The sequence below is a fragment of the Anser brachyrhynchus genome (assembly GCF_964034855.1).
Source record: "Anser brachyrhynchus genome assembly, chromosome: 3".
NCBI classification, from domain to species: domain Eukaryota; kingdom Metazoa; phylum Chordata; class Aves; order Anseriformes; family Anatidae; genus Anser; species Anser brachyrhynchus.
This window is the reverse complement of record NC_137696.1, coordinates 112,538,466-112,565,477: the sequence shown is the minus strand read 5'-3', so window position 1 is coordinate 112,565,477 and position 27,012 is coordinate 112,538,466. Positions and strand designations below refer to the sequence as shown.

General features: G+C 34.2%; 3 long non-coding RNA genes across 4 annotated transcripts in view; 2 read left to right on the top strand and 1 right to left on the bottom strand.

Annotated features, from left to right (window-relative positions):
* The window catches only part of LOC308193466, a 134,316-nt gene that overhangs the window by 74,266 nt on the left and 33,038 nt on the right, over window positions 1-27,012 (bottom strand). The window contains exons 2-3 of the long non-coding RNA XR_013949660.1: window positions 19,534-19,700; window positions 126-264 (exon numbers count right to left, since the gene is read on the bottom strand). This is a non-coding gene — a long non-coding RNA (uncharacterized lncRNA). The remainder of the gene's footprint in view (window positions 1-125; window positions 265-19,533; window positions 19,701-27,012) is intronic.
* Window positions 353-9,234, top strand: LOC308193464. Of its 2 annotated transcripts, XR_013949658.1 has the most exons (4): window positions 357-413; window positions 1,427-1,516; window positions 5,274-5,513; window positions 6,597-9,234. It is a non-coding gene; the product is annotated as an uncharacterized lncRNA (long non-coding RNA). The 2 variants fall into 2 exon arrangements; XR_013949657.1 differs by lacking the exon at window positions 1,427-1,516 and having other exon boundaries at window positions 353-413.
* On the top strand, window positions 20,798-26,340 carry LOC308193465. Its single transcript, XR_013949659.1, has 5 exons — window positions 20,798-20,919; window positions 23,387-23,477; window positions 23,602-23,749; window positions 24,628-24,801; window positions 25,404-26,340. It is a non-coding gene; the product is annotated as an uncharacterized lncRNA (long non-coding RNA).

The following is a 27,012-nucleotide window of genomic DNA, read 5'->3' as shown; positions in this document are numbered from 1 at the left end:
AACATGTAAAATGTGAGAAAATATGGTGGACAGTATCTAAGTGAACTATTAACTAATTTATATAATTATATCTGTTTCAAGTTTTTAAAAAAATACGTACAAGTGTGTTTGTGGAAATTACAAACCTCAGTGTGAGAAAAGGAGCAACCTAAGATAGGAACTGTAGTAGTAGCATTGGTTAAAAACAAACCAAGCTATGCCACGCCATGCCACGCCACACCACGCCACGCCACGCCAAGACACGCCAAGCCAAGCCACCAAACCCTAGATGAGAGTAAGAATAAATAAATAAATTAATTAATTAATTAATTAAATTTAAGACCAAACTTCCCTTCTCCCCTTTTCCTCCTCCCGTAACCTCCCAGAATTGAGACGCAAGAATTCTTAATTCTCTTGGAGTGGATCTCAAGAAGGTATGGGTTTATACAAAATGGGGAACTAAGCTGAAGTCAACATTTTTCAGAATAACTAGTTCAGCAAGAATCAGCACAATAAAAAGGGGAATAGCAATTTTCTAACCATTAACCAAAGCTGTGAAAAACAAGAATTTTTTTAAAGTGGGAATGATTAATTGCATCTGTGCTCTGCTTGGATTCAGAGGCAGTATTTCACATTCATTATTTATTTCCCAGTACTGAACTGAGATTAATAACTTGGACATATGCTTCACCAAGGATATTTAATAAATTCCTAGAGTCTGTATCACAGACTCCTGTGCCACAGGAAGGTAACTTAGGAGACAGAAATTTGCATTTTGAAAGGTGTTTTACCAGAGTTTTGATACAAAACCAATGTGTTTGCTATTTTGTGTACTGAAAGACAAAACTCTACACTTGCCAGCTTCAGATAGTTGATGGGCCATCACCACATTATACTCAGAACTTTCCATACAGAAACTGTCATAGTAATGTGTGATATCTTGGTTGACTGCCTTTTATACATAAAGAATTAGAGCATGAAAAGATTTGAGCCCAAATTCTGTCTTATGATTTGTACCAATTGTTTCTTCTGACCTTAGTAGGGTAAGTAAATCAGAGAACAATCATTGTATATGATTTGCTCAAGAACCTTTGTCAATTATTGCTAGACTATTAAATTAATTGTAAAACTAAAGATCTAGAAAGATGCCAAGTAGGATTTTAGAATCTTGTCGTTTCATAAGTTGATATAAATTGCACTGCTTAACTGTTTTAATGCAATTAATCCCATAAAAATCTATTTCTTGAGGTTAAGCTAATAAAATAAATACATATTTTAGCTTTTCACAGAGATGTTGCCATGCTCAAGGTCTAGAAGGAAATTTTTCCAGGCTTTTATGAAAAGTTTAAACATGAACAGATTTAAATAACAAATGAAACTACATAAAGACCTTTAAAAAACTTTAAAAAACTCCATCATCCAAAAATTTTATTTGTTTTGTATTCAGACTCCAGAAAATGTTTGTATCCCATTGTGATAGGATGATGTTTGTCTGCACAGCATGCAAATATTCTTCTTGACATATGGACCATGGCAAGTATGTAGAACGTAATTTCTACAAAGATTCTTCATCCAAAAAGAATAAAAGAAAATATGTTGGTATGGTTTACATTGTAAAGCACACAAAACAGAATGAAAAATAATAGAATATGAATTTAGAGTAAGTAAAAGCAGCTGTTTCATGAATGACCAACACATTCCAAATAGCTTATTCAAAAAAATGTGTTGAATATTTAGGATTACAAAATACATTTGCAACATGAACACTTTATGTGTAAAGTGTTCACAGATTATCAGACAGATGGAATATCTTCTTTAAGGAACATCTTTACCCTTTAGGGTATGTTGTATGTCCCGTCCCCGTTCCCCCGCCCCCCCAGTTAAGAGAAAATGTGAGTCACGGGGTGTTTGTAGCACCTGTACTCTTATGAAATACAAAATTCTTTAGATGTGTTGCTAAGGCAAAGAAAATAACAGAAAATAAGCCACAACAGTTCAAACTTGTGTCTTTATTGTGGGTAGGTATAAACACAGCAAAACAACAACAAAAAAAGAAGGATTTACAGTAGTGAATAATATAGGTTTATGACTAATAAGCTTTATTTCATATTTGTTTTCAGAGTAAAAAGGAAAATAAATTATAAATATATTTGCAGAAATAGATTCAAGTTTGACAGTCACCAGCAAGAGTGTGAGAGAGATTTTCTGTGGTCCATCTATTTGAGATCCAAGCTCCCAGGGTAAAGATAGAGAGAAATATTCATTAAAAAAAAAAAAAAAACCAAAAAACAAAAAACAAAAAAAAAACCAACAGCAACAACAAAAACCACACACAGAATAAACAAAAACAAAGAAGCCTTAGTTAAGGTGTGCAGGATTATGCCAAAGCTGTACAAAACAGTTTCTACCGCTTGCCTCTCAACACAACGCACAAGCAAAATTAAAGTTTAATGTCTTTAATTACAAAAATCTATATGTGGTTGAAAGTAGGGAAAAACCTACATTTCCCTTGCACATAAGCGTTATAATACTCTTTAAGCTAAAGCACTCATGACTTATTCAGCATGCTGGAATAATGGAATCAGGGTAAAGAAAAAAAGATGCATCATAAATAGTGCTAATGGAAGGAATAATACTTTATTTTCTCTAGATTTTGGGAGTTATATGGAAAATAAAACAGAACTGCAGAAGGAAAATATTACATCTCCTGGTTTAAATGAATACCACCGTAAATAAATAAATAAAATTAGTACCTCAGCTGCAAGTTTTCTATGGTATTCTTATGAAATCATATGACAAGTTCCTTGTCACTAGTTTTTGAAACTGATTTCATTCTCATTTTTGATGCCTTACAAAGGTCTAAAGTGTAATATACTTGGTGAAAAGCACCCACAACTATTTAAGTGGAAAAGTGGGTACGTAGAATTGTAGAGCCCGTACTATCATACAGCTGGAAGACAGCAGGTCTAAAAGGACCAGCCGGGACCCCAGAAGAAGTTTTTGTTTCAGGCTTGTCCTCCCTTGTGATATATTGTCCTACAACAGAGAAAGCAGACCTACCATGGCTACCAAAGTTTGGAATTCCAAGAAACTATATATATATATAGTCTAGTATTTCAATAAATTTCAGTAAATGCAGTGGGCCCCTTCAAAAAAAAAAAAAAAAGTAGGAAAAGGATGTTCTAGTCTCAGCTCTAGGTTGCTCACTACACTGAGGTTATCATGGATCCTAGAGGGTTAAGAAAATGGCAGGCTATCATAAAACATTTTCAAAAGTATTGGATAATGTTGCCTAGGTAACTTAAATTCAAGCATCCCCTCATTAAAGTGCTTAACTTACTTTCTTCAGAGAGGTTTTTTTTTTTTTTTAAGAATCTTGTTGCCATAATCATCTACCTCATTAAACTGGTTCTATGCCAGTGTGATTGAACTCTTGTCAATGGAGTCAAAGCAAAGCAAAACTGGTGCAGTGAGGTGAAGAATCGGGAATAACATGAATAAAACTGTCAAGTTGAACTTTCATCTAGTCGGAATTTTTTTCTTGTTAATATTTATATAATTATGCTTAGCGAGATACACAAATGGGAGTTAAGATTTGAAAGGAATGGTCTTCAAAATAACCTTTCAACTTCTGAAACAACTCGTTATATTCAAGTACTGAATCTAAGCTGCACAATGCCCACTGAGCAATAGCAGTACTTCAGAATGGACATAGTCCTAACAATATGATGATTAAGAAGTTGAATCAGCAGTTTCCTAACCAGTGTCAGGAAAAGGCTAAAATCTTGGTCTTCTGAAGTTCTCACCACTGAATAAAGTTGAGACTATATCTACTAAAGACTAGAATTTAAGTTGTTCAACAAATGAACTTCTCAAGTTAGGAATGTGTATTATCTCTTAATTTAAACATTCAGGGAGTCAGTACAAAACCAGGGATCAAACTCTGTCTTTACAGTTGTGTTCAAGTTCCCATTACTAGTTTTGATCTGCCTAAGTATCAGATATGCAGTACCCTGAAGCTTGTTGTTCAGTTCCACATGTTGGAGCTTTCTTTCTTTCTCCTGGAAATATTCAAATATGCCTTGAGTTAGAAAATGAATGAGTGTAGCTTCTGATGTGCTAATTGTGCTCAGGCTCAGGTCTTGCACTGAGGTCAAATGACATAGAAAGCCCTAATATACAACCTACAGTACTCATCCTCCAAAGTGGAACAGTTGCATGAGAACAGTCCACTAGAAATGGTTCCCTGTGAAAGCTCCCATCCTGTACTCAGGAACTGTTTGGGCAAGTACTTACTGGCCTGGACCAAGACTACTCCAGGTACAGTTCAAACAATATAGTATTATAAATAGTAAGATTCCAGTACCTAGCGAGTTCCCTTGATTTTTTTTTTTTGTCAAGTATAACCAATAAATTCTATATTCATATGACACTACAGCTTATATGTGAGGGTACATACAAGAAGGTGTAAAAGATCCTATCACCAGTGTGTATTTAAATCACCTATCTTATAATACGTATTATAGGTATATATTCTTACATTATGACTTCCAACATGTTAGATATCTGAACGTTTTCATGTAAGGAGAAATGTCACAGCAGGGGCAAGAGAGGTACCATCTGCACATATAACAGCATACAGTATTGGTTAATCATAACCCATAAAATACTGTTATAAGTGACATATTCTTTTACATTGTTTTCATCCTTCATATTTTTTAGGGTGATGAAATTGCCTAAACCTCATATCAGACACTATAATGATGCAGCCAAGTAAATGTCCCCTTCTTATCCTCTTAAAGAGACTTCTCAAGGGCATTATAAGATCACAGTATATAAAATCAATGAATACTGTGAAGATTTCAAAAGTTATATTCAGACACGGAATGCAGGTAGAGATCTCATAATTCCCAGGCATACAGTATTACTTTTTTTCTGCAACTAGCTTATGATAAAAGCAAGCAAACAAACAAAAACAAACAAACACACACACACAAACAAACAAAAAACACCACACATGGACATTTATCCACAATACAGCAAAATGCCTAAATGTATGCTTAGACTTGCTTATGTCTTTCCTTTATCAAAATACTTCAAAACAAGAAAAGGAGGCAGGATCCTTGCCCTGAAGATTTTTCAGTTTATTTTATGTATGTTGAATGTATCTTAATTTAATATAGCTCCCAAATGATTACCACAAATTTTTACTTTAGAATTTGTAATCTTAGTTGTTAAGATACCTCAGAGCTATTAAGATGACTATTTCTTTTAACCTTTCTACAATTATGTAGGTGATTTGAAGATGACAACTCTATGACACCTAAATCCATTTACTAGATTTATACAATACCTTTGCATAATACGAAAAAAATTGGAAGATGGAAAATCTTGTAATATTAATGCATAAAGTTTCAAGCTTGAAGATCTACTAAAAAGAAATTCAAGAGTGACAGACTGTCATCAGAGTGTAAAAGATTTGGGGAAAGCAAAATGCAAAGAGAGAATTAACCAGAATGTACAAAAGAAAAAAGGTACTTAAACCTTATTGTCATTTTTCTGGCAAAGTTAAAATATGTAAGATGAAACTAGACATGGAGGAAAAGAAGAGAATGAAAGAAATACATGGAATAATTTGGCTACATCAGATAACCTGAATCAGAACAAAGCATTTGCATCAGTAGAAGACATGCATAACAAATGCTGCTAAAAATAAAGGCTCCTTTTATGATCATTTTATTTTCTTGTCCTTCATCTAGTTCACATTCAAACACAAAAGAAAAGAAAAAAAACAACCACAGTTGCATGCATAAGCAGAAGGGCTTTCATGGTCCTATTATTATAACTGTATTCCTGTCAGAAGTTATGGGTAATCCTCATATGTTTTATATTGTTTTCCTTCACTGGTTTCCTGTATTACTCCCATACTGTATTACTCCCACAGTTGTTTTCTTGCACTTACTGAAGTTCCTATGAAATAGTCATTGATTGCTTTCTTTTCATTAGATGGGTGGGTAGAAGTGATAGCATCTAACTGAGTTACTCTGTTAAATAACTCTGTTAAATACTCTATTTCATTTGGATATATACTAGATACAATGTCTGTAAAAGCATATTTGGCTTTCATCAAAGCTGTCTGCTAAACTATATCAAAAGACTGTATTTCATAGAATATTTGGGGAGCAGGGGTAGACCTTGGAAATAAAGAGGTGTCTTAACACACATTTTAAAAATTGTTTAATCTGTTTAGAGTTCCAAAATACTTGATAGACACAGGTAATTATTTCCTTCTTGGTGACAGCTGTAGCACTGACAAGGCCATAAGAGATGGAAATGCAAATGCTATATGCTCCCCAGCTAAAGCTGGCTGCAAGGAGGAGTCTTCTGTATTTTACAGTCAGAAGCTGCCTTCTTTTTCCTGAATAATCTCATTTGTACCAAATATCATAATTTTACCCTAAAACACAGCTCTTTACAGTGTATTCTGAGTACAGGCAGAATAAAAGTTAGCACATTGGTTTCCAAGCTATATGTGCTTTTCTGGACAGCCAAAAAAATCTGTCAGAAAATAACTATCAAGTCTACTTTACAGCTTTTTTTTTTTTTTTTTTTTCTAGGAGTGAAAATGTCTTCTCCAACTCATGATTTTTATTAAGCCATTGGAAGTTCATACTTCTGAAACTTTTATCCTTCAGATATATTTGTTGAAACTCATCAAGGCAATCATGTATTTGAAGTTACTGGCAGAGAATAGTCATTTCTGTCTTACCCTTTTTGATTTTTTCCTGGCTTAGGAACACTTAATAAAAGCAGAGTTGAGCAAAATCCTTCCATGTGTGGCTGTATGCATATTTGTAGTGATCATTTAGTGATCATTTCTCTTTCTGTGTAACATCTAGCCATTTCACTAAAGAAAGTGCAAAAGAGTGCTACTAGGAGCCCACTTCTTCATGATACAGCATGATCCTGTAGGTACACACCATTTATCAGCTTTTGCCCATACCTGAAAAAATAATTTAAGTATTTAAAGTCAAATTTCCATTCTTTCTTTTGTACAGCTCACAAATATGAAAATGCTTTCAGTCAAAATACATACTTAAAGTCAATATAAAATATTAAATCAGTAAAGTTCAAAAACTTTCCCCTATCAGGCAAAGTTTCAGTCATTCGTTTCCTCTATATGTTCTACTTCTCTCATTTTTAGCCCCCTAACCTTTTTTTCGTATAAAACACACACACACAAAAAAAAACGTACAAAAAATTATTTTCTGCCCCCACCCCATGCACAGCCTTTTTTTTTTTTTTTTTTTTTACTTTTCCCTCTGTCTTGGAAATTTGTGATACTGCTTTTTCAGTGTACTCCTTTTGATATGCTAAACCACAACTTCAAAACAACATTACATTTGATGTGAACAGCATCCTCTTATTTACATTTGTGGCTAGTCACTCAGCTTGGCTCAATCAAAGGAGATTGTAGATTAATACTTATGATTGCCAGAGGTTAAGGTTAAAAAAAAAAAAAAAAAAAAAGTAAAATTATCTTCATAAGAAAGATATAAACCCTCTTCAAAACAAAATACTGAGGCAGGTTTCTGTCTTGTTTATGGTCTTCTCATGAATCTGAAAATGGACTGACTTCAAAAGGCTTTACTCTAATTCTCACTTATTCATTTACATAAAAGTCTAAGTGAGAATTAAACCCGTATGTCAGTAATCATGGGCAATTTTGTTCTCTTAGGTTTTCTAAGCATTCAAGTCTAGAGAATTTAAAAATACAAAAGAAAAAGATCCTAACAAACTTATACAGACAGTAAGTGCAAGGGAGCAAACAACAATAAAAAATGGATTATAGATGCTTAAAGCAGAGTTCTCCCTCTTTGTCTCTTCAAGGCTCAGAAATAATCAGCTTCCCTGAGGGATATGTTTTTTTATATATGAAACATAGTTAAAATGTTGATATGTATGAATTATCTAAATCATCTACAACTTTAACAAAAGGTTATCATGTTTTATACATTTTACTTCTGAACTGTGTATTGTTTGTAGGGCTGTCATCTGGTTTATCATAAACATTAAATACAATTTTTCTCATCCAGGCAGCAGCATTGATGAAAACTGAAGCCTCCATCTTGCTCAGTCAGAATTGATCTTTCATAAAAATCTCTTTATCCATCATTCTCAAGTACAGCCAAACTTTTATTCTGGTTTAAGAGTAAGACTGCATTTTCGTGTATGAATACACACAAAACAGACCTTTGCCTGACACTTCGGGTTATACCATCCACGTCCCAAATACATCCTGTGCTTTGTAAAATTATAGTTCTAAAAGAGGGTATAATTATATAAAGCCAGGAAAAATGAGAGGTAAGGGGGATCACTATTGAGTGGCATAGAGGAGAAGTAATGTCTAGGCTATAAAACTGGAGTTTAAATCATTTAATCAGTTAATCAAAGTTGCTTAAGTCCTCAATGTCGTCCTGTTTTCGTTCTCTTCAGTCCTGTTGCATTAATATTGGTTATTAATATTATAAAAGGTGATGGGTTTTGATTCTTGGGCTTGGAAAAAGGACTTTAAATATTTTTTCCTGTTTTGTTTTAAACACAGCAGTATGTATTTCTATTTTAAACTTCATACTGTTAGTGTATCCTTTTAGAAACATGACATTTTCATGCTCTTGCAGTATCATTGATTCAAGCTACAGAATTTGATGCCACTTCAATTCCTCTGGTCCTTCTAGGTGACGATAGCTCATCTTGTTCAAACATAAATTTCACTTCTGCTCATATGAGATATCATGGAAGTGTTGTGTTTAGAATACCGGCAGACAATCGTACTCTTGTCCCCATGTTTTTAGGATAAAATGTAAACTTTGTCCTTATCACTCATACATTTGAAACTTGATCTTTATACTTCTCCTATAAAATAATATTACATCTTAGAAAAGGTGACACAAAACTAATTTGTATATTTCTGAGGTTACACTCTAAAATTTATATGAAACATTATTAAACTGTCAAATAATAACCTTTAAATGATCATGAATGGTTTGAAAGAGTGCATTTCACCCCCATGTCAGTGAAACAATTCAAGTGAAGAGAAAGGAGGTGTACCCAACTGATTTAATTATGAATTTTGCATAGCTTTCAAGAATTTCCTTAGGGCCTAAAATCCTGGAATATGGTGAGTATCTCAAACTTTAATAGTTTGCATGGATATATATACCCAAGCTTTAGAAAGCAAGCAAGCAAACAAACAAACAAAACCAGAAAATCAGTAAAACAAGGAAAATCATAACATGAAAGTTACCTGAGATGTTGATTTTAATCTTGGGACAGCTTTCACAGAATTGCTAGGTTTCCATTATGCGCATAAGTTTCACTTTTCTTGAAATGGACATTGCTACTGCTGCATACTGTAGAACCATATCTGCTTTCTGTCAAGATGTTTTCCTTTGCATCTGAAAGATATGCTCTTCTTGGGAAAGACTACCTTCTTCCTAAAGCTTAATGCTTTGTAGCATAACCTAGCGGTGATTATCATGGGAAGTTTCAGGACCTACCTTTATTTTCCAATATATTGTTATTCAATAACTGTTGGGGAAAAATAGTGAAAAACTAATATCCTGCTTGGCACAATGAAGTCATATAATAAAGGTAATTTTCCTTTTTTAAACTGGTGCTTTATGAAGAACGTGAAACACAGAAAGTAAGATAACAGACTAACTTCCGGGAGATTCTTTTTTGACTTTTCTTTTTAGATAAAACATGAGACCATATACTTAATGGACTATTTATTTGTATGGCTTTTAAGTTTATAAATGATATTTTATTTTATATTTTGTATTATCTAATATTTAAAATCAGTTCATGACCTGTTCTGAACACAGGAATATTTCTTTTTCTCATGATAAAAGAAAGCTTAACAATATTCTTCTCTGCAAAAAGGACTGTCTGTTTCCCTTGAGTCATAAGTGTTTCTTTTTTCACTGATTATTCTCAGATGTAATATAGATATCCTATTAAATTAAAAACATGGCCAAATTCTGCTTTATTAAAGCATAATGGTAGATTTTAATATACTGTGGATCATATTTATTAATAGCAAAGAGTAGACTGTGCTCTATAATACATACAAAGATACAATATAATACATACAAAGATAAAGCAACTTTTCTAAACAGCACTTTGTATTCTTAAACTGAAATTGGTAATGAATATGCACAACTACTGCAAAATGCATGTAGGTTTTAATACTGTTTTTCTTGCTTTTGTAGACTTTCATGCATTAAAATCCTTTCAGTACCATGCTTCACATATGATTATAGAGACCAACTAAATAAAAATGAGACAGGAAGTGACAGTAGTAGCTTCAAAATAAACTACTGTGATTTGAAAATATCTTCTGCCTTAAACCACATTCTCAAGACTGAATAGAGTATTTCTTGTCTTCTGTAATAAGTGATGCTAACTGTTATAGATAAATATGATTTCAGATTTAGCAATTACTTTTAGAGCCATTTTGTATACAGCTTTGTGTGAATTTGGATAAATCTAGCTTACTCCATCATGGTTTGTCTGGAGAGGACATATGTTAGATTTCACAAATTTTAAAGTTAATAGTGGGTATCATTCAATTATTTTTCAACGTGCTGGGGAAATTCTAAGCCTTAATCTTTTTATTCCTTGGCAACAATTTTCACTTCGAAAATGCCTGTCTCTCTTTTCAAACTGAATGAAAAAATAAATAAATAAATTCTACATAAAAAACACCTCTTGCTATTGACAAACATATATATATATATATCCTTGTTAGATGAAAGAAATTTAAAATAGATAAGTCCCCTAAGAATTCCCCAGCCGTGCAGAGAAAAATAAACTAGGAATACATTCATTAATAAAACTGGGCAATGCGCTGATTAAAATAAATACATGTACGTAAGTCTTAAGAAGTTGAGTAGTAAGGAACACTGAATGTCCTAACATTGCTTAAGAGGACATTGTTTTTGATTGCTGTCCTGGTTTTGGCTAAGATAGAGTTAATTTTCCTCCTAGTAGCTGGTACAGTGTTGTGTTTTGGATTTAGGATGAGAATAAAGTTGATAATGCTGACGTTTTAATTGTTGAAGAGCAATGCTTACACCAAGTCAAGGACTTCTCAGTTTTTCACACTGTCCTGCAAGCGAGCAGGCTGGAGTTGCACAGTGAGCTGGGAGGAGACAGAACCAAGACAGCTGACCCAAACTGGCCAAAGGGGTATTCCATACCATCTGATGTCATGCTGAACAATTAATATGGGAGGGCTGGCCGGGATGTGGGGACTGGCTGCTCGGGGATAGGCTGGTCGGCGGGTGGTGAGCAGTTGCATTGTGCATCACTTGCTTTGTACACATTATTATTATTACTATTATCATTATTAATTATTATTGTTATTTCTCTTTCTTTTCTGTCTATTAAGTTTTATTTATCTCAACCCACAAGCTTTTACTTTTTTTCCTGATTCTCCCCCCCATCCCACAGAGGAGTGAGCAAACGGCTGTGTGGTGCCTAGCTGCTTGCCAGGTTAAACCACAACGTGTAATAACAGTATTAGTGCCAGGCTGATAACAAATAAGTCTCCATTATCTGCACTGTAAAACTGATGGGAACGTGGAAGACGTCGTTGTGCAATGTGAGTATGAATGTTGCCTAGTACATATGCCTGGTAATTAGCTACACTGATTTAGTAAATGAATAAATTCTGAATTTGTGAGTACAGGAGTATAAGAAATTCTAGCACTGAAGTGTAGTCCTTAAAATTTATGCTGCAGTGAGCTGTCACTTTTTGTCAAATGTTTTTTTGCATGGAAGTTTTAGTCATTCATATAAAAGAAAATATCTTACATGATAAACAAAGAACAGAAAATAGATTAAATGGATATATAGTTTGTTCAAAATGTTTAGCAAAATATGTTTTAATTATAAATATTACACAATATAAATGTAAACACAGATAAATTGAAAGGCCATTGTGATGTCAGCTGTATTTTATAAAATTCTGAAAAACAGTACAGTTATATCCTAAAGCTTATATGCATGACCAGAATGTTTCATTTCAAGCTGTTGGAATTATAAGGATTTGATAAGCTTCAGATTTCTAGAATTGGCATTTACTTAAAATACAGTCCAGAACTCTGCTGAGACATTCCTTTTAGGACAAGTTTGAAAGCTATCACAGCATTCTATTACACATTAATTATGCTTTTATCCATCACAAGTTTGAACAATAAGAAAAGCTACATATTTTTCTTTAGATAGTTTTGATCACATGTAAGAAATTTTGTAAATCTTCAAGTTATACATATATTTAATTGCTTATGTTAATTCACAACTCTATAGCAATTTTAATTCTCAATTTAGCAGTTCATAAGTGCTAAGTCTTTTACCAACACCTTGGGTTAATCCTCACTCCCAAGAGCTATCAATTCTTGCAGTATGTGAATGTATTTGTGAATGAGAAACCAGAAAAAAGTTCACCATGGGACAGTATATGTAATGTGCATTTCTAATACAAACATTTTTTATTTTTTTTTCCTGGACTGTATGCATTATCTCTCTACTCGTTGCTTTTGTTTTCTCTTATGCATTTGTACAGTTTATTTGACAACTTTCAGCAACAAGCATACAAGCTTCCTTTCCATAGTTGCTTGTAGAAGAGTATAGCAGCTCTTCCTGACCCAGTAGCTAGAGAGATGATGCTATGACAGAGGATCAAACATTTCTTGATTCCTTTTAATCATACATTTGAATCTGGAATATTACATTCTATTAGATTAATTATATCATATATATTATATATATATATTTCTTAGATAAATATATTCTTATACAATATACATTAAAGAACGTAACTCGAAGTCAATTCAAACAAAAGTCTAGAGAAAGAAAAGAAAGAGGAAGAGGAAGAGAGAAAGAGATGGAATAATCTTAATTTAACATTTCAATTAAAGATTATGTTTTAAATTTGTACAACCTTTTGGTACTATTTTGGTTTCTATACTTTGTCTAGGCATGATTATTGAGTTTTGCAAGTGTGGGCTCACATCCAAGAAAACATTTGTGGATTAAATGTCCTTTACATAAAAAAAATGTGAAAAACATAAAAAGATCATTCAGCAATCTTGTATTTATGCATCAATGGATTGACATATATGTATGTAAAAGCAATAAATGAATGAGCTTTATTTCCTATCTTCAATCTGTTAAGAATACAAAAACATTGAATGAATTTGTAGAAATATTAGTATGTAATACTCTACTCGATAGAATATTGAATTAAAATAAGGCAGTCATATTATTATAATAGATTTGAAAGGCAATACAGGAGTTCAAGGTTCTGAAAAAGTTTTATAAAGCAATTCAGTGTAGGTCATTCGTCAGATATCTTATCTAAGCAGAATGATGGAGTAATGTGCACAAATAAGAGCATTTCTGTTAAATTGGAATACTGATTTAAATGTAATCTACACAAATGATTCATGGTCATGGGAGTTCAACTGATTCAACGTATTCAAATTAAAGATGTGTCAAATTATAATTACCTACCAATGCTGATTTGTTTCACATTTAGGAAATAAATTATTTAACTATTTCTATGCACATATGTCTATATGATTGACTAGTTTCTATAACTAATTATGTGATAGACCACCACAAATGTTTGCTCTTTTTTGCTTTATTTTTTTTTCAATTTAACTTATTTATCTGAATAAAAAACCTTAAATATCACCTACTTCCAACCCCCCTGCCATGGGTAGGGATACCTCCCACTACATCAGGTTTCTCAAATCCTCATCCAGCTTGGCCTTGAACACTTCCATGGAAGGGGCATCCACAACCTCTCTGGGCAACCCGTGCCAGTGCCTCGCCACCCTCTGACTGAAGAATTTCTTGCTCATATGTAATTTAAACCTACCCTCTTTTAGTTCAAAGCCGTTGCTCCTTGTGCTATCACTACGGCCCTTGACAAAGAGTCCCTCCCCAGCTTTCCTGTAGGCCCCTTTTATGGAAAGCCACTCTAAGGTCTCCCTGGAGCCTTCTCTTCTCCAGGATGAGCAACCCCAACTTCCTCATCCTATCTTTGCAGGAGAGATGCTCTAGTCTTCTGATCATCCTCGTGGCCCTCTTCTGGACTTGTTCTAACAACCACGTCTTTGTGCTGGGGGCCCCAGAGCTAAACACAGTACTCCAGCTGGGGTCAAGAGCAGATTAAGGGGGAGAATCACCTCCCTCAAACTGCTTGCCACGCTTCTTTTCATGCAGCCCAAGGCTCATTTAAGGCTCTACTCTGTAATATCACCATCTGAAGGTCCAAAATTCAAATTAAAATCCAAACACTTTCTGCCCAACCATCTTCTAACACTGGATCCTCACCAATTTTCATTACTCACACTCGTGTGGATGCCAGCCAAGTATAGCCTGAGTTTTGACAGAAACCTTGAGAATCTTTTTACACCTAATTTGATTCCTATTCTCTTTATGCTCTATATTTTAAAAGGGTGAAGTTGTGGAACTGAGAATTCAACAGAAAATCCTTAAAAATTTTTATGTTGAATTTTCTTTCCTCAGGTCTGGAAGATATCAGAGTCTTTCCAACAGCAGGTACTGGGAAACATATTCTTCATGCACAACTCAGAATACTCCTAGCCACTCATATCCTGGCTTATTTCTCTCTCCTTCCTGTTTTATTCAGTCTTATTTATTTATTTATTTCTCCTGTATAAAAAAAATACTGATGCTCTCATGTTCAGCTTGGAAAGCTAAAAGAAAGCTGATTATGATAACAATGCAGGACAAGGGATGTTCCCTCTCTCTCGAATAGTCTTTATACCTGGTATAAAATTCTGCATTGCATCATGAAAAATGACATGGCCAAAATTTTATTGCTGAAGAGGTGAAAGAATTTGTTTCATTTGTAGCTACTGAATAAAAGAAAATCTGGAGAGAAGATGATAATAGTATTCTGTATCTGTAGTACGTTATGCAGGACTCATTGTATATGTAGGGAACACAAGATGAAGGTTACATATCTTAAGGGACTTATGTAAAAAAAATATTGCATAAGAATTGGTTCTGAGATGCCTATGATGAAAGCGTTAAAGCATATCAAGATGAATTTGGTGGACATCAAAAGTAGCATGACATAATTATCTGAAATTCTGGAGTAGAGATCTAGCTGATGATTAAAATGTAGAACTATGTAAGAAAAAATGCATATGTGTCAATTAATTTTTAATTTTCAGAAAAAATATATATATATTTAAATGTAATAATTCTGTGCAATCCCTTTTGCCTCTTATTAAGGAATAATGTTACAATCAGGTGGTTGGAAACAACTATGCATAAAGCCACAAACTCCATCTGTCAGTCCGTCAAGAAAAGCTGAGAAACCTTAATAAAGTCTAGAGGTTTAAAGTTTTACTTAAAGGTAATTGTTATTATTTATTTTTTCAAATTATTTGGCTACAGATTGCATATAAACAGTAAGAAAGATGTGAAATAAAATTAAGTCTGAAACTCTTTTGCAACCTGGAATAAACTTCCTTGAGACTTTAAGATGCTTTTGAATGGATTTGTTCCGAATGATGAAACTGAAGTGACATCAGTAGCATATGTGATGAAGCAGACATTGTACAGGGAAGATATTAGTGACTGACTTCAGCAAGAAAAATCTCAGAGAAGGACAAGGGAATAGACAGTAGACTATTTCATCAGCTGAATCAGTGAACTAGCACTGAAGCATTTGATATCTATATCAGCTATCTTGAACAGCAGCTTGATAGAAATGATAGAAACAGGTATCTGAATGCTACTATATAAATGTTAAGGATCCGCTGTCAAAGAATAAGGAAAGATATCCCCAAAACAAGACAAAAGCAAAGGAAAATTTCTTACTTCGGAATTAGCTCCTTCTAGACATTTTTCTGATAAAATAAAACATCACTTGAGCATGTAATTTACTAAGAATTTATGTATAAAACTTACACTGTGTATATTTAGGTCTCATAAGGGAAAAAATTGTTAATTTTTATGGAATTATAACACGTGTCAAAGTTACTGGGGTTTCATTTTGTCTTTTGTCAGATATTTGTTTGCAGTAACAACACAAGCTCAGTGTATTTGGTAGTATGCTTGTTAATGAAAATGAATTTTAACCAATTTTAATAAAAGTAGTAACAACACGCTCAGTTTAACAAACTTCATATCATTTAGCTTTGGATGACATATTGTTAACAAACACATCTTTTATATGAACTTCTAAGCTAATAACTAACTGTTGTTCATTAAGGAACACAAAAATAAATCATGAATGACCTAGTAAATTTATGTTTATTTTGTCTTTCCTTTACTAACAGCATAGGGAAAAGTGAGTTACAGAACTAGCAAATTAGCAGTCATTTTAATCTGACCTCCTGGCTTTCAGTTATGATTAAACACATCTTGGAATAGCATACTTTCTTGTTCTTCAGAGCTCATTCATTATTTTAGAATTGTCATCTCACCATTGTGTTATACATGTTCAGTAGCTCAGGTCACTTTTTAGAACTTTTCATTGAAATGCTGTTGTTAAAAGGCTGCTTAGTCTCTCAAGAAGAACTTTTATCATAAGAAACCAGAGTTTATCATGCCCAAGAGGAGAGCTAAGTCCTTCAGTGGTCAGTTGCTAAAGGTAATTAATTCATCTCTACTTTAGAATAATTGTGTTGTCAAAAAGGAGACAATGAAGACATTATTGGGATTGCCCTATTGAATCATTATTCTACTTGTTTGCATGACAACCAATCAAAAATCATACTCTGAGTTCTTAAATGGCAACAGGAATTCAAATTAGCTTGCAATTGTGCATGAAGTTGTTAATGTAAGCATGGAAGTCATTTGGAAAAATACTAGGATATGCATGAAGAGCCACATAAACATGATGATCAGAGTAATAGAAAATCAGATAAATTATAGAGGGCAAGATCATGCTCTTGAGTATTAATAGGAATTTGTGCACGAGTTTATTAATTGAAAATGGCCAGTGTAAATGATGATGATGATGATGATGATATGGTCTTCCATTACCTTCTGATAAACTACCAAAAAAAATCAGTAGTAAAAAGAGAAATGTTAGCTCAGAATATATATTGTAGCATACCAGTAGGATAGAGCACCAGTAATGCAGGAAATTGTTAACTCTACCTTAAAAACTCTTGGTGATGATATGTAACAATAATAAAACTATTAATGTATTTGTCCTGTACACGTGTGTGGGCCAAGAGAAGCTAGTGTGCATGAGTAATAAAGAACCTATCTTGCCAAGAAAGGTAAAAGCTTTAGTGTTATATGTTCAAAGACCATGTTTAATAAGAAAAGAAGGAAACTCAATCTGAGCTGAAAGGATAAATTAATGAAAGGATAAATTTACATATAAACTAGAAATTACAGGAAGATTCCAAAATAACTCAATGAGGCTCAATTGCAGCCTTTTAGTAGGACTGCCACTACAAAACCATAAAAAACAATTTAAGATGAATTTTGACTAGTGTACAAAAGTGGTCTGATTACTGAGGCTAGGGTTTTTGTTTGTTTGTTTGTTTCTAAATCTTTTGCCAACTATTTGGAGAAAGTTAGAAAAGAGTCCATAATAATGTTCTATCCGTCCATTGGAGTGTTCAGGTTTAAATAATAATAAAATTATAAGAATAAAAAATTTGTTTGGCTACAGGACCAAATATTCTAGAACTTCTAGAAAAATAATGATAATAATAATAAATTAATTACTGTTTAGGGATTAGGTTGCTTTAAAGCAAGCAGGAAGCCACCTCATAAACAACATGGATAGTGTTTCTGACATGCTGGAACACTCCTGTGTCATTCACTTGTCATTCCTGTCACTCATATTGACACTATATGTCATCATCATCTTAGAATCATCTTACTTACGTCAGATCAAAAAGACGGAACACAACAACAAATACCTGTCTTCGCTTCAGCTTGGATTTGGAGAAATCCTGATATATAAAACACTGGTTCAAATCATTTCTGTCTCTCTCTCTCTCTCTCTCTCTCTCTCCATTCCCCCAATCCCCCTTCCTCTCCCCCTCTCCCTTCTTTTTTTTGGTTACAACAGTTTGCATTACTTTATCAAGAAGGTCTCTCAGTACTGGAAAATAACTCATGATCAAACATTTACAGAAGCATCTGATGCATTTTACTGGCACAAGATTACCACATCTTCATCTGATTAAAAGACCAGTTACTGCTCTATGCTTCTCCAGCAATGAGTTTGTCCAAATCTAAAAAGAGAAGGGTTGCAAATTTTTGCTATTCTTCCTTCTTTGACTTCACAAATCACCTGTCAACTTTTCTGTGCTGCTTTAAAAATAATCTGCTTCTCCCTGAATGAGAAAATAGTAGGCAACAGCTCTTGTTATCAAGAAAATTTTGCTGTAGGATAACTCTCTTTATGTAAAGAATTACATGGCTGAAGGAAATTAAAGAAATGTTTACCCTTGGAATGTGTAGTACTAATTATTTTGCTTTCTCAGATTTTCCAAGTGTCTTAACTTTCTCCCTGCTTATTGTATTTTTATAATCAAATGTGATTGTCACAATACTATTATCAGCAGTAATAGGACCTAAAACCCCAAATCACATTTAATTGTTCAATGTTTCAACAATCAACAAGCACTTCAATTTCTTAGACTTCATTGGCCCCAGAACACTCATCAGTACATGGTCTTTCTCAGCATTGTTCCTTAATTATGTAGGCTTGTACTGGGTCTGGCTGGGATGGAGTTAACTTGCCCTGTAGCAGCCCATACAGTGCTGTGCTCTGCACTTGTAGCTAGAACAGCACTGGTATCACACCAGTGTTTTGTTTATTGCTGAGCAATACTGGCACAGCATCAGGATTCCCTTAACGCCAACACCCCCCCCCCCCCCCCCCAAGAGCCAATAGGCTGGGGATGGGCAAGGGGTGGGGAGGGGACATCACCAGGGCAGCTGACCTAAACCAACCAAATGGATCCTCCTTACTATATCGTGTCACACTCAGCAATAAAAGGTGGGAAATGGGAAGGAGAGGGGAAGCTCTCATTATGAAGATGTCTTTGCTCTCAAACAATGGCTATGGGTATTAAGGCTCTCCTTCCTGGGACGTGGCCAAACATCGCTCGTTTGTGGGAAGTAGAGAGTAATTTCTTTTCCCTCTCTCTCTGCTTCTGCATGGCCTTTTCTTGTTTTTCCCCCCTCTTCCTTTTCCCTTTAATTAAACTATCCTTATCTCAATCTGTGAGTTATTATTTTCTTTCCAGCATACTTTCTTCTCCCCCTCTCCTTCTAAGGAGGGGGAGTGAGAGAGCGGTTGTGGTGGAGTTCAGCTGCATAGCAAGATATAACCACCACAAGTCTCTTGGTCAAATTATCAAAAAACAAACAAACAAACTACAACAACAAACAACAGAAAAACTTTCAGAAGTGTTTCTGTTGCATTTGCAGAAATCAGCCAAATAATAACCCATCAGGAATACCTACCTTTTAGCATGTCCAAATGCTACCATGTGAAGATAGATGTACATAGTAACAATACAGGCATAGGCTATACAGGTGCTTTGACAGCTTGTCAGGTGGAAATGAGTTAAGATTGCTGTCATTATAAACAAAACGAGCAAAATGTTCTGCACTCCACTTAAAACTTCATCCTGAAAAACAAACAAAAAAAAATTAATTTTCACTTATTTGCAGAGGTATACGAAGTCATGATCAGAATCACAAGAAGGAAAGCAATATCATTAGCATGTCAGGGCTGTGAGCATATCTCACCTTCTAAGAGTTCAGCTGGCTGAATCCAAGCTGAATGTAAATCAGCTTCTTGACTGGGCACAGCTGTCATGAACAAAACTAGAAAGGGAGGCTGCCCCTCCTTTCTTTGGGAGCTGCTTTTAAATTTCTTGAGGGTGAGAGTAAATCAGGCAGCAATAAGGAGTTATGTTATTGACTTAGAGAGTTAGGTTCAGGATCTAACATGTGGGCAGCGATCATAATCAGCCTGAGTGCTGTGCTGGTCCATCACGATGACACAGGTCCAAGATCAAGCAAACCAATAGGTCAGGGTTAGAATTGAGGAGATGTGACTAGGTGCAGACATACTTTTAGTACAGGGCATCAGCAGAACTCTAGCATAAAATTAGCTTCTCAGAGTAAGAAGGGATACTCTTTCTTTTAGCTGTCTTCATAACAGCTCTTATAAGTGAGGGAACTGACCTTAGACTCAGCCAGCTGTACTTGCCTTAGCCAGGTAAACTCTTGGAAGAGGAGTTAGGCACTTTGTGTTAGGCAACAGTGTGGAGCAAAAAACCAAAGATCAGGTGATGAAAGATATAGAAAGATATATAGAAATTTTGTTGTGGTCTAAAATAAGAAAGTTGGAAGATGCTATCAGTATACTCTATATTTAGATTTATATTTTGCTTATGGGGGGTCAATAAAGACTGTCCTCTAATACCATATAGATGTTCACTTACAGCTGTATTAACAACTAGTAACTTGGCAAATGACTGCTAGTATCATTGTCTACACAAACATCAATTTAACAAGTTCCGTGATTTTAGAAAAATATAATTGCATCTTACTTCATAAATTGCTAATTCATATGTGGAAATGAGATCAGGCAGGAGCAAAGTAGATTTTTTATTTTTTATTTTTATCAGTTTTTGGCAAGGTTAATGAGATAGCAGAAATAAGAAGATAAGTCTGGATTAAGTAAAAAACATAATTAAGTCCAGTCATCGTTCTGGTACATAAAGAGCTGCCATTTAAGATTATGGACTTCAAAGGATTTCCATCCATTTATCAGTTCTAGATTTCTCACGTGGTTGTTATGATTTCTGTGTATGTGTCTATTCTGATTTGCTGCAGAAGGTTAGTACTCAGAAGTTTTCTTGCATAAATGTTAGATAATGGTTACTATGTTCATGTCAACACTGAGTGCTGCTCCAGCCTTTGTTGTCTAGCTTGTTATGATCATTTTTACATCATAGATTCTTTAAAAGCTCAGATTGATTATTGGTAAAAGAGTGATAGATGAGAAATATCTTGTGAGACTGGAAGGACCTGTGCTCTTAATCAGTAACAGCTTAGTCATTCAGACAATTAAATGTGAGTAGCTATTTCTCCCCCAGGTCAAGTTTAGGGTTTTTCAATTTTAGGCTTTTTTATTTGTTTGTTTGTATTGTGTTGTTTTTTTTTTTCCTTTCTTTCTTTTTTCTGTGTAGTATGGAGCATGGATCAACTGCTGACATTTTGATGTTATATCCTCCTCAGTTCATCCTTTCCATTGTGTCAATATTAAACAGAAAAATATATTGGCCATACTCTTTGTCGACTTGTTTTCTCACAGATGCATTTATATTAGGCTTATAGAAACCGTTAGTCACTTTTTATGTAATGGGAAGAGATGGATAATCTGCTTGATAAATTTATAATATTAATCAAGATGGCAAGTGGGTTGCTAACTTAGCTGCTTCAGCTAAAGTCCCAACATTAAACTAGAGAATGTGGGCATCAGCTCCCTGACTTTAAAAAGATAACTAGATAAACCTTAATAATTCAGGACCCTTTGTGCTAAGCTGGGTTAACTTTGGGATTTTAAAGTGTCAATTAATGTTCATAAATATAGAGCTGGACAGACAGTAAGAGAGTAGCAAACATCAGACTTACAAGAAAGGCTTACTTGAATTTTTGACCTTGCGGAAAAAAATAATCTGAATAATAATATTATATCTATACAAAATAACTATACATCTGTAGAATAAAACATATGGAGATTCCAAGCACAATTCCTCTTTTAGAGCAGACAATAATTTGGCATGATTTATTTATTTATTTTGAATGCAGGTAATGGTATTGCTGATATTTTGATGTAATTCAAAAAGTGAATAGTTCACAATTATTCCAGGGACTTGAATTGAAGTTATCCTCTTACTTATAAGTACTCAAGCCAATAGGACATTATTCAGTAACTTAGTTTTTCCTAACACTTTTTTTTTCTTTCCCCACCAAATTAAAGCAGTAATAGTCATATTATTTTCTGTTAAAAATGAAACCTTAAGCAACATATTTCAGCTACTCAGCCAACATGCTGCTCAATAGCTACCTTTCCACTGTATCCCATTGTGATTCAGGTGTGCAAAGGTGTTCTAAACTGGTTAAATGATCAGAAATACCCCAGAGGTTTTGCTACGAGTATGTTCTCTCTGGACTTATGAAAACTATAAATTTCAACTATAGGACTTTAGGACTCTAATAAAAAGAAACACTTAAAATAGTATTTTTTCTCTTCAACGTGCAATGCCAGGATCAGATTCATGTTTATCCATTCCCCAAATAAACACTAGGTTTCACTGTACCCTCTACTACAGGGACAGTGAAGCAGTTTATAAACAAACTGAGTCTCCTCTGTTTCGATCATCAAACACAGAAATATAGAATCAAATTAGAGGTCAAGTAATTATCTAGACAGCAGAAAAACTCTTGTTGGGGATCAGGTTGAAATTTACACAGCTATTAGAAAAGAAATATCACTTTATATATATATATATCAACAGAACCTGACATATTTGTTATTAAAAACAAATTGCTACTTAATTCCACAACACTATTACTAATTTCACTGTTTGTGAAGACATTTTTTTTCTATATTTGTTCAGTCTTGCAGAATGAAGCTTATTTCCCTCAATGAACAAAACATTTTGATCTTTACTTTCTGTTGATTCCAGAGTAATGTAGCTACAAATGGGAGGAAGAATGGTTTCTTTAATCTTTCTACAAAATGAGATGAAAGTATTCAATAAGATTATTACTATTCTCACGTCAATCAGCATTTCACATTAAGATGTGCTTTTTTTTTTTTTTTCTTTCCCCTCTTAATCAAGTACAGAAACTCTCCAAATCTATCTTTCTGGTTATTATTATTTATTTATTTTTTAGCCTAATTTAACCAGACAGAGGAATTTCACACTCAAATGTCTTATACAGCATCACGTACAGTCTATTCTTTACAAGTGTGGTAAGGAAAATCCAGCTTACCGAATTTCATGTTTGGGCTTTCAAGGTTTTATTCCAATTATATTGAATTTGATTTGTTGACAGCTAACATAAGTAGAAATGCTGAATCAGAAATCTAGTTGCATTACAGAGGTAGTCTTTCAAATTTCAAGTTTATTTTCATGACCCATATATGAACTAAAACTTGAAAATAACCAAGACATTGAAAAAATTGTTTATCCCACATATACCAACTGGAAGCTTTTCTGATAGACTCCTTGAATATTTTGTTTAGTTCTTCATATACCTTACAATTTAATATTTATCTCTACTCTTTCCACAGAGACTCTTGAAAATAATGAAATAAAATCCTCCAGAAGACAGTAAACAACATTAATAACAAATATTTTCTGATGTGAGTCAATGCTAATACTGTAAGTATTTTTTTAACCACTGCTGATGTTGCATTGACAGAAAAGTTACTAGCCACCCCCCCCCCCAGCTTTTTTTTTTTTTTGTGGCCAATAGAATAAATGTCACTAATTTTCTCTCTATTAGAACTTTTGATGATTTCGTCAAAGTGTGTGTGATAAAAGATAAAGAAGAAAACAGTTCAGAGAACATTCTTACACCTGCTGATATTAAAATCCAAAGAACTTGTTCTTTGTGGTTTCTGATCTTCAGTAGCTACCATGAGTCTGAAATCGTAAGTTTTCTTCTTCACAAAGCACATCACTCTCTGTCCCCTCCCCACTTGCACTCTGTTATTGTCAAAATATTTTTGCTATCTCCACAATTGTAATAAAGCTATAATGCTTTGGTCTCACTTGCCACTAAAAGGAGATCATAACTCCCTTGTGGGCACTGAAATTTTGGGAATTCCTTACATTACTGATAATGACTTAATTTTATTATTTGATATTCTCCCGGTACTGTTCTTTTTATAAACTACTCAGATCAGGAGCGTACCCCAACCTTATCAGCACATTCTATTTTCAGAAAAAGTATATATATACATAATTAAAAAGTATAACTGCAAAAGATCAATTTTACCAGAAATTAGATCATTATTTGAAGTTAGAACTGTCTGAGTAAGTGAAGAAGAAGTGGGAAAGAAAGAGGAAAAAATAATTTTCATTCAGTAGCTCCCTTATATGTAATATGCTCATGTTTTGCCCTTTTGTTCTTGCTTACTTTGAAAGAAGTTTCCTTTCAGAACCTGCTATTGCATTGGGTATAAATATCAATGTATTGGTAGTGAAGGAAAGTGTGGATGGTCTCTATGAGAAGAGGCCAGGGTTGCCCCATGCAAGACATGGTTCCAGCTGGCTTCACAGCTGAACTAGAGCAGGGCATAGTTGAGCCCATTCACAAAGTTTGTGATGCCTTTGTTAAAACACACTTAAGAAAGAACAGAAACAGAAAGTGCTTAAGAGGAGGAGGTGCTTATAGTACAGAACCTCTTTGTTCTTGTTATATTACTAATTGCAAAATTATGCAAGTATATCTCAAACATTAAACTCTTCATTTGCATTAAAAATAAGGTTTACAGCAGTATCTAACATATAAACCCTCATTTGCCAGAAACATAAGGCTCATTTCCAGCTACTGTGAAGAAAGAAAAAACAGAAACTAGTACCAGAAAACAAAAAGTCAGATGAGTATACCAAGGTCCAGTACACAAGCCTCTGAAGGAGAGAGAGAGAGATCTGATGATCGAGAACTCTCATCTCACAGTCCAGAAGACATCTGCACTTGGTGAGTGGTTTATCCTATAGTTAATAGAGTAAAGTGTAGCTGTGTATTAGGGCTGTGATAACTTAGTGCAGTTAGGTCATTAATTTCACAGGTGACCCAGCAACTTCCTGGCTAGTATATATTAGACAACATACTGATAGAAGACAATAAAACAACTTCTGATGAGGTGATTGACTCGACCACTAGGGCATTCAAAACAAAATATTTGATTAACTGTTACAAAAGCTCTGTTAGTGGGAATTTCCACAATATCTAGGATTACCCTAGGCAGTTCCTGCTTCCTAAACAGTTGTTCAGAACTATATGTATGTTTTTGTGTTGTTTAGCATGCTGGAGAATCTGACCATCTCAGAGACTCCCCAAGGTTGTCCTTGCTGCAGATTCAGCAAACATTATAAGTACTTGTAAACAGTCAGTAGAAAATATTCCTGCAGATCAATAAATGATCACATATGATAGTCTTTTGCACTTAGTAAGAATAGCTAGATGATATTTTTATAGGTAGCTTCAGAGAATTAATAGTGATAAATCTTACATTAATGAAGTCATCAGGTAGGACTGTGGGGGAACTAGAATTGAAAATAACAATGCTTTTGATCCAGGTAAAGACGCAGTTTCAAAGAGCTTTGCAACATAGCTATCCATCACCATCTAGACAGTGGCTGAGCATCCTGCTTAGGAGATTTGATTGCCTGGGTGAGCATTAAATCCTAAAACACTAAATCCCAAAAAATCTAAGGAAGTGTTTGTTTGCTTGTTTTTGTTGGTGGGGTAGGAGTATTTTATTTATTTTATTAGCATGCTATCTGTACTTCTCTTTGACAGTGTATTAAATAGCTATGTAAGGTCTCAACTTACTTAAAATTTACTATGCTTGCTACTTTTGTGCCATATATAGATAGTGATGAATTATGATGTTTTTGTCTTTTCTCTGTGGTTTTCCTTCAGTTCAGAAGTATAAATTCAATTGTAGCATTGATCAGGGCAAAATAATTCTAGTTAGATGGATCCAGTTATTTAGTAACTGGAAAAGAAAATATTATATTAAGTTTAATGTATATTTTTAAACCATTATTATTATATATTTTACATTTTGCTATTTATGAATTAAGCTTTGCTCCACAAGACTGGCAAAACTTTCTCAGAATCTTCCTGACATATTGAGAATAAAATCAACAGTGTGGAGGAACGAACAAAAATCTCCATCATGCACCAGTCTGCTATTTCTGTCTGACTTTGAGTTGTACTTTGAAATCTGGTCTTTCCTTTTTCAAGTAAATGTTTACTTGAGCATAAAGAAATATTTCCTTCTCATTATACTTTGTGGAAAAGAAGAAGTAATTCTGATCAGAATAGATCTATAGCTAAATCTCCAAGTGTTTCCCAGCAGTTTACCAGTACAATATTTGAGAAGGAAACATACTCCTCTCCACAAGATCCTTGTTAGCTAGGGAGCAGCTATGAACCCACCCTGCTTATATATGTGAACAACATTTTCATTACTCAGTGCTTGCTCTCCATGTATTCTAAAGGTGTGGTTGTTTTCCATAGGTGTTTTAGTGGGAAAAACTTAAAACTCAGCATATCAGAGTCTTATGAATCCAATCTTTCATTTTAGATAACAGAAGAGACACACCCTTTCTCATATTATCATTATTTCCCATACCTCTGGGCAACTAGGCTTTCAGTACCTCAATTTTAGTCTAAACACTTTGATGAGGGAATAAGGACTTTGTAATAGCTTTCATGATGAGACTACAGCTCAAACACCCATCTTTAAAATGTCATCTTCATGCTTCATTTACCACTGAAAAATAATGTTATGACAACAATTTTCCATTTACATGTGTCAGCAGGTGGCACTCAGGAAGATGGGCAATCAGTTATTTCCAATATTTGTTAGTACCTAACAAAGTATAATACACTGAGATCATACAGAAGATTCATTTCCTTGTGAAGACTCCTGTCCGTTAAACTTTCTCTATCCCCCTGGACAGAATTAAAGAGCATAATGTTTTTAACTTCTTAATATATAATATATAAAGTCTATAACATTTCCTCAAATTCCTTTAAGGCACCTGTCATGGGTACAAGTTTCAAAGGATCTTGAGTTGCATGACTCGGCCTTTACTAAAGCAAGACTACACAACAGCACAGAGTGCTCCTCACCCTACTGCCCAACAAAACCCCTCTTTGGTTGAAACCTGAGAA